This window comes from Balaenoptera physalus, assembly GCF_965194825.1.
Source record: "Balaenoptera physalus genome assembly, chromosome: 5".
In the NCBI taxonomy this organism is placed as follows: Eukaryota; Metazoa; Chordata; class Mammalia; order Artiodactyla; family Balaenopteridae; genus Balaenoptera; species Balaenoptera physalus.
This window is the reverse complement of record NC_138884.1, coordinates 103,922,746-103,930,793: the sequence shown is the minus strand read 5'-3', so window position 1 is coordinate 103,930,793 and position 8,048 is coordinate 103,922,746. Positions and strand designations below refer to the sequence as shown.

Below are 8,048 nucleotides of genomic sequence, written 5' to 3'. Positions count from 1 at the left end.
GCAGGAACTGTGCCCACCACAGGATGATTCTCCATCTACCACTGCCTCCCTGATGTATTTGGTCTCAACCTTACTCTCTGTCTTTGTATCACTTGCTTACCATTCAAAGGACTTTGATAAGAATTTGACAGTCTTTTAGAAAGAGCCCTGTGGGAAAGTTTGAGGGATATCAACAAGGGTTAAAGATTAATTCCCAGGGATTAATTCTCATGAACTCCTTTATTGAGTTATGAAGAGGTTGACATCGGGAATCATAGAAGGACTTGTTCTAGATACTTGAGCTAATTTCATGCAGGAATATAACTAGAACGCATATACTGAATATTTTATATCATGCACGTTCCACTACACCACAGGGCCTATCCTGCTTTATTTTTATGGAAATCCAGGCTCATCCACCTGTTAGCACTTCTAGATACACTGTCCTCCCCGTTAATGTGAAAAATAAGTCAAATGGCTACCTTAGCCTATGTCTATCAATCAAGATTTAAAATAGGCAAAAAATTCCTTTTGTAGCTTTCAATATCTTAGGAAAATATCTTATGTAAGATCCTCTCACACACATGCACACATAAAAATACATATACTCAATGCTATATATAAGGTTGAAATTTTAAGCCTTTCTTTGGTTTTGTCATAGATCATTGTTTTACAGGAAAATGAATACAATGGATGAGTCTCAGAGAATTTTTGAAAAAAGGAAAGATGATGAAGCCAATCAAGAAATGATGGGATGGTATGCTTGATATATAGTTGTTCTTCTTCCCCGGTAAGAACAAAATTAGAGTTTGATTGATATTTGAATAATGTATAGGTATCGGGTCAGGCTCATCTTTGGTACTGCTGGTAATGGCTGTGGAGTAGATGAGAGCTAAAGTAACTTCTTTTTCTTGCAGAAGAAAACATAATGACTGGGATATAGGAGTTCTGGCTGCTAATTCCAGCCAAATTCTAGAAGGCAATGTGAGCTAGAGGAAAATATTGGATCACTCTAAGTCCTCAATTATCCCTCTTTAAAATTAGGTGGTTGTAGGAAAAGCTTTCTAAAATTCCTCTTTTTTCTGTATTTCTCTGATGTTGCACAAGTGGAAAGAGTTCCAACTGTGCCACTAAGTAGCTCCGGGATTTTGTGCACATCTCCTTCCCTCCCTGAGCTCCAGCCTTTTTATCTATATACATAAAAGACTAGAACTTGCAATTTCCCTTATAGATTAAAAATTCTATGTAATGACTATAAAGATATGCTTTCTGCATTATGTTGTTTTCCTGATGGCAAGATAACTTTGTGCTGTATCTGCCTTCCCAGACCCCTTCCCCATTAGATATATGTGTATAGGGTGAGCATCATATATTGTTATATGAGAAAATACATCATAGAGAGGATAATATATAGACAGTCAAAGAGATATACGTACTTTTTTTAGGTTTGAAAAAAATAACCCCAAAAGATATTGAACCTCTAATTATTCACATGATGTTTTAACCAAATGACAATTCCTGAATATAATGCATGAATAGGTCCTAACGCTTTTCTAATTGCATAACGTTATCTAAGGATAAAAAGGTACATGGGTATTCTCTACTTAAAATAATAATAAAAGCTTTTGTTACAAATTTTGGAACTACAGAAAAATATAAAATATAACTCACCTCTAATTCTATCACCTATAGGCAGTCAGTATATTGGGGAACTTCTCTTCTATATTTTTATATTTGTGTATAATTTGGGTTATAATATAAATGCTTGATATCATATTGGGTAAAAAAAGTAATCATTTTCAGTGTATCAAAGTGATTTTTAGTATCTTTTCTTAGAGATCTTCCTTGGCATTAAAAAATAACTTATATATAATTTTTTCTATTTTACATTCTATGAGTCTAAATTACTCAGTTTTCTATTTTTCCATATTTCTAATATTTTATATTATTTTATATTTTAGCATTGTCATATTGTATTATATTCAGTTCATGCATTGAACACTTACTGAGTGCTTTCTACGTGCTTAGAAAAGTGTTAGGTTCTGGGAGACCCAATGATGAATAGTATATAGTCCCTGTCTTTAGAGAATTTGCATTTTAGCTAGGGAAGAAGTCATTCAAAGAATGTAACAGGTATTGTTGTAAAAAAATTAATAATAAAAACCTAGGAGAACAGAAGACAGAAAGTACTTAAAATTAGTCATGTTTGAAGAAAAAAAAAAAAAGAAGTAAATTTAGAACTACATATGAAATAAGAAGTGAAACTTTATCAGACCAAATACATGAAAAGAGCACATATATGTAAATGCATAATGAAAAACCCACCATGATCAAGGAAATGTCTAGAATTTCCCAGACCAGCTCAAGCAAGTGTTCAGAGTGAGTGCCTGGTAATGAGTAAATAAAATAAGCTAGGATCAACTGAAAAGCCATATGGGAATGGATTTTGGAAAAAAATCTAGTAAAACTAATGACAAAGATAACATTTACTGAGTATTAGCTGTGGGCTAAGGACTGTTCTGACTACTGAATACACTAAGATCCCTACTATTACTAGATTCATCTTGTAGAGGAAAGACTGAGGCACAGAATAAGTAACTCAAGAGCAGACAGGTTACAGTGAAGCTGCAGCTTTAACTCAGTGGTGCTTGCTTCACAACAGTGTTCTTCTCACCACTTCTTAGCCAGAATTCCATAACTCCTCTTTGTAGGCCACAGCATGCCTCTCTGTGTGCATCAAAGAACTGTGACAATAGAAGTGAAAAACTCATGCTTTACAAAGATCTCTCTATTGGGAAGGAAATATTTGTTTCTTCCTTTGGCAATCTCCCTTGCCTCCTATATTATAGCATCCTTGAATTACAATAAAGAGAACTCCTTTGATTTATATTTAGCTAAATTTGTTTCCCAGCACATGTCTAGAGAAAGTTCTCTGCAATTGTTTAAAGCTTTGTTTTTTGACCACAGGCCAAGAAAAATGCTTTTTCTCACCAACTTCCCTCATTTATCATTTTTGTACTGGGTCTTCAAGCAAATACACTTATTTCTCCTGTGATATTAACTTATTTATAGTAATGACAATATTTATGTAGTGCCTTCACCCATGAACACCACAGAATGTATAAATAATATTGATCAAGTGCTGAATGTCATAATCTCAGCCACAAGCCTTTCCTTACATGTGGACCTTGACTAGTAAATAAAGGAGCCACTGGAAAAGTCCACTAGCATTTTAGTGGCATGGTTTCACTGGTAGGTTTACAGAAAAAGGAGGCTCTTTGTGTGTGTTTTGGAATCTTTGACTAGTGATCTATTTATGAGAGCAGGATATGTAAGTAAAGCTTTGTAAGTCTCCCTAAAGTTAACCTCAAATCAGAGTCTTCTTACTCTTTCTCTAACTTTATCCAACCTGTGTATTTGTTCCTCTTTGTGGCCCTATATCTTACTGCAGATATAGAGATGTGAATACCTTGGAAAATGCCTAAGAAAAGGCAATGGGGGTGATTAAAAGTTTGGGAAGTAAGTCATAAAAGAAAACCAGGGACGTCAAAGACAAGAGAAGAGGAAAGGATGCTTAATAAATCTTTCTGTTCTGGAAGAGATGGTACACAGATGGAAGCAGTGAATATGTTTCTTCTCTTCTCATTGAGACAAGGGGAAAAAAGTCATGATAAAGCTGAAGTATGAGGAATTAATATCAGAAAAATAAATAAATAATGTATATTTATATATATTAAAATGTATATTAAATGTATATACATTAAAATGTATATTCTCTATATAATGTAAATTTTATAAATAGTTATAAAGTATATAAGAAAGGATATTATAGAATCTTCTCTCAAGTATTTTTTTAAACGTGGTAATTTATTCAATTTAATTAATACAATACAGATATATGACTCAAGAGCACAGTACTATGGAGATAGAGATAAATAAGCCATTTAGCAGTTTATGGGGGAAAAAGGGGGACAATATGGAGTTATAATTCCCTGGTTAAGTGCTAAAATAGAGATAAGCAGAAGGCGGGATAACAGCACTGATAGATATCCAATATACAACTAGAAACTGGAGGTTAGAATCAGGAGCTAGAGATAAATATGTAGGAGTCATTAGGTTATAGGTGATATTTTGAGGAAATATGAACTCTCCAAAGAATATTCAACAAATACTGAGTTTTTGTTTTGATGAAATTAATTATATGATTAGATCCTAGATTTTCTGTTTTGTGATTATAGAAAGAAGTTTTCCCCAGAAAACTCATCTGTACAACTGTTGTAGATCTGTATTTTATTTTTAAAATGTGTTTTCTTAGTTTTTTGTGCAGTAATCAGTATTATCACATAAGGAAAAAATAGTGTTGGTAATTATAAGTAGGATTTATAGAAATGTATACATTGGAAAGCCCAGATAGCTTATGTTGAGATCCTTCTACAGTTCAGCCCATGGGTAACAGATAAAATGGTGATAAAGAATTAAAGGCTCAATATCTTCTCAGCCAAGATCTGATAATCTACCTGGGAGAGAAAACAAAAATTAAAAAGTGCAGAGTGGTGAAAAAAAAATATTTTAACACATGGCACCAAAATTCATATAGTGGGAAGGGTCTCAATTTATATGGTTTAAAAAATGGGACATCTACCTTTCAAATACAAGGGAAAGACTTTGTAACAATAGAGTGTTTGAGAGCTTCTGCAAGAGAACTTGAATTTTTCAGTAAGATGATCATGGCAGCTCAGATCATCAGGGGGCCCTGAAAAAGGTTGGTCTCAGGATGCCATCTGAAGCCTGCGGCAGTGGCTGGGGCCCTGGCTCCAGCGCTGGGACCTGTGGAAATGTCAGGTATTTAGCTTCCTGTGGGATACTGATGAGCAGAAATCTTCCACTACATACCTCAGTTTTGCCTAAGGAGGTATATGCAAGAACTTTCTTCAGAACTGCTGCACCACTAATAAACAAAAGAAAAGAATATTCAGAGAGGAGAGTTATAGGATATTCTGTGCAGGAAACGTATGATGTAGTATCGGGAAGGGAGGATTACAATCATTTTGTTCCTTGGTGCAGAAAGTCAGATGTATATCAAGTAGATCTGGATACTGCTAAACACGATTAGAAATTGGGTCTCCACCTGTATTCGAGCACTATGCATCAGTACTAACCTTGGTGAAACCACATTTGGTAAAGCATCCTGTACTGATGGGAAGCTCTTAAATCATTTGGAGACTGTTTGGCGTTTTAGCCCAAATTCTTCCTGGCTGCCCAAGAATTTGTATTTTGGATTGTTCAATTTCTTTTGAATTTCACTCACTTCTACACTCTCAGCTTGCCACATTGTTTTCGATGAAGTTGTAAAGCAAATGGTAACTGCCTTTGAAAGAAGAGCATGTAAGCGGTATGGTCCAGAAACGAATATACCTTGGGTATTAATGTTTCATGCAGTTCATCATGTGCAAAGGGAAAAAGGAAATGTTCACCTACTTATAACTAGTTTATTCACTTTTAGGAAGTGCTTTCAGAAGTCAGAAAGCATTTGTCAAACTCAGCTTTGATTATAAACCTGTACCGTTGAAATTTTTCATTTGGAATATGGAACCACGTGTACATAGAATTCAGTCAAGTGTAATTTAGAGTAATATGTATATTAGCATATTTACAATAATGAATGTCATCACTGTTGCAAGAATACTGACATCACTCTTCTGAACAGAAATTGAAACTGTACATTTAAACCTTTTAATTATCACCTCACCTGAAAGATGTTGGTTGAGATACTCATGCAGTGTGTATTATACTAACCATATCACATTTAAGTTATTAAATTCAGACTATTTATAACTTATTGTCTTTAGGGACTGCCTCATGGCTTAGGATATTTGAGCAATCATCAGATATTTAAAGTAAAAACTTTAACTTAAAAATACTGTTAATGAAGGTTCCCAGGCATTTTTCCTATTTTTAAATTGTTCTTATGGTTAATAGTAGATAATTCAGTGTTATACTGAGGTTAGCTTCCAGATAAAGTGACTTTTTTTTTTTTTTTTTTGATGAGTAGTCCAGAGTTTTAAGCTACTTTTCTCATAGTCTGCAACCCTCTCCCAGATACCTTGACTGCTATTTCAATAATGCTGATTGTGTGTCAAATTTTATCTACAACAGTAGGCAATAGATGAAGATAAGTTTCTTGATATGTCTCAAGCACCATTCATCCTTATTTTCTATTTATTGTGTGTACTCACTTTCAATAATGTATTTCAAACTGATATTTTTGTAAACACATCAATGTAAGGACTGAAGTGGTAACAATACAGTTAATTTGTTTTAAAAAAAAAGAGAGATAGAGAGAATGTGAGTTTTGCTTTTGCTTCTGAGAGGAAAAGGCATGGTCTGGGGGTTGACTGAAAATAGAGGTCCAAAAAAAGGGATGGAAAGGTAGAAATCTTAATTATCTATTAAGATCTATCTATTGTCTATTACCCTAGTAAAGAGAAAGACCAAGAAATGGGCTGTCTTTGTTAATATTGGAATGCTGAAGTCAATTTAAAATTTTTTCTGTTGGTACATCCCTCCTCTATCTTCTAACTAGACAAAATAAGTATATTCAGTGTGACTTTCAAGTGCTGGTAGTAACAGACTAGGTATGCTTAGATAGCCAGTAAAACATTATTTCTGGGTGTGTCTGTGATGGTGTTTCTGGAAGAGATTAGCATTTGAATCAGTAGACTGAGTAGAGAACTTCCACCCTGTTGAGTGTGGGTGGGCAACACCTAATCCATTGAGGGTCCAACTAGAACAAAAAAGTCTGAAGAAGGGCAAATTTCTGTTCTCTTTTCTTGAGCTAGACATTCATTTTCTCCTACTCTCAGATATCAGAGCTCCTGGTTCTCAAGCTTTTGCACTCTTTGACTTACACCATTGGCTCCCCTGTTTCTCAGGCCTTTGGGCTTGGACTGAAATATGCCACTGACTTCCTTGTTTCTTCAACTTGCCATAACCACATGAGCCAATTCCTAAAATAAATGTCCTCTTATATCTGTATCTATATCTATGTCTATATCTTCATATTCTATTACTTTTATTTTTCTGGAGAATCCTGACAAATACACTAAGTAGCTCATATTAAACCACCTGTTGATCATAACAAAGAAGAACAAGCAAAAGAGGTTTTTTGCTCAAAGGCATCAAGAAATTAACAAAGAAATAAAGATGACAGGGCCAGGATTTAAGAGGATATTGTTCTGTGCTTGTTCAAGGAGAATTGTCAATTGCAGAAGAGATTGCTGAGAGCCGGAGAGATCTTGAGAAGCCCATGAACAAGGGGATCTAAAATGTGGAGTCCAAGGCCTATCAGAGGTAGAAGCATGATAAAACTTACTCACATTAGGTGTAGGTAGGTATACCTGAAAGGCTATATACTTAAAGAAGGGATGAAGTTGAAGTAGAAATTTCTGACATGGATGAAACCATAGGGTTTCACTAGAACTAAAAATTACAGTTGATCCTTGAACAACACGGGGGTTAGGGGTGCAGACTCTCCTGCCCATGTCAAAAATCCATGTATAACTTTACAGTTGGCCCTCAGTTTCTGAAATTCTATATGCATGGGTTCAAGCAACTGTGGATTGTGTAGTACGGTAGTATGTATTCATTGAAAAAAACCTGTGTATAAGGGGATCCACACAGTTCAAACCATGTTGTTTAAGGGTCTACTGTATTTTTTTTTAAATAAAAGAATGAAATAGAAATCCTGGAACTGAAAACACAATATCAGAAATTGAGAACATTGTTGATTGGCTTAACAGAAGACTTGACAGAGAATAAGTAAGAATAAAATAAATGATGGGTCAGAAGAAAAATCCAAAAAGGATGGAGAAATGCAAAAGAGACAATAAAAGACAGAGTGAATACAGTGAGAAGAAATAAAATACGTAACTGGACTACAAAGAAGATATCCAGATAGCCAAAAAGCACATGGAAAGATGCTCAACATCACTAATTAATACATAAATGCAAATCAAAACTACAGTGAGGTATCACCTCACACCAGTCAGAATGGCCATCATCAAAAAGTC

General features: G+C 34.7%; 1 pseudogene across 1 annotated transcript; it reads left to right on the top strand.

Annotated features, from left to right (window-relative positions):
- Positions 1-722: 722 nt before the first annotated feature.
- LOC309661212 (coenzyme Q-binding protein COQ10 homolog B, mitochondrial pseudogene) lies at positions 723-5,689 on the top strand (annotated as a pseudogene). Its single transcript has one exon. The product of its transcript is annotated as a coenzyme Q-binding protein COQ10 homolog B, mitochondrial pseudogene (transcript).
- The last annotated feature ends 2,359 nt before the right edge of the window (positions 5,690-8,048 follow it).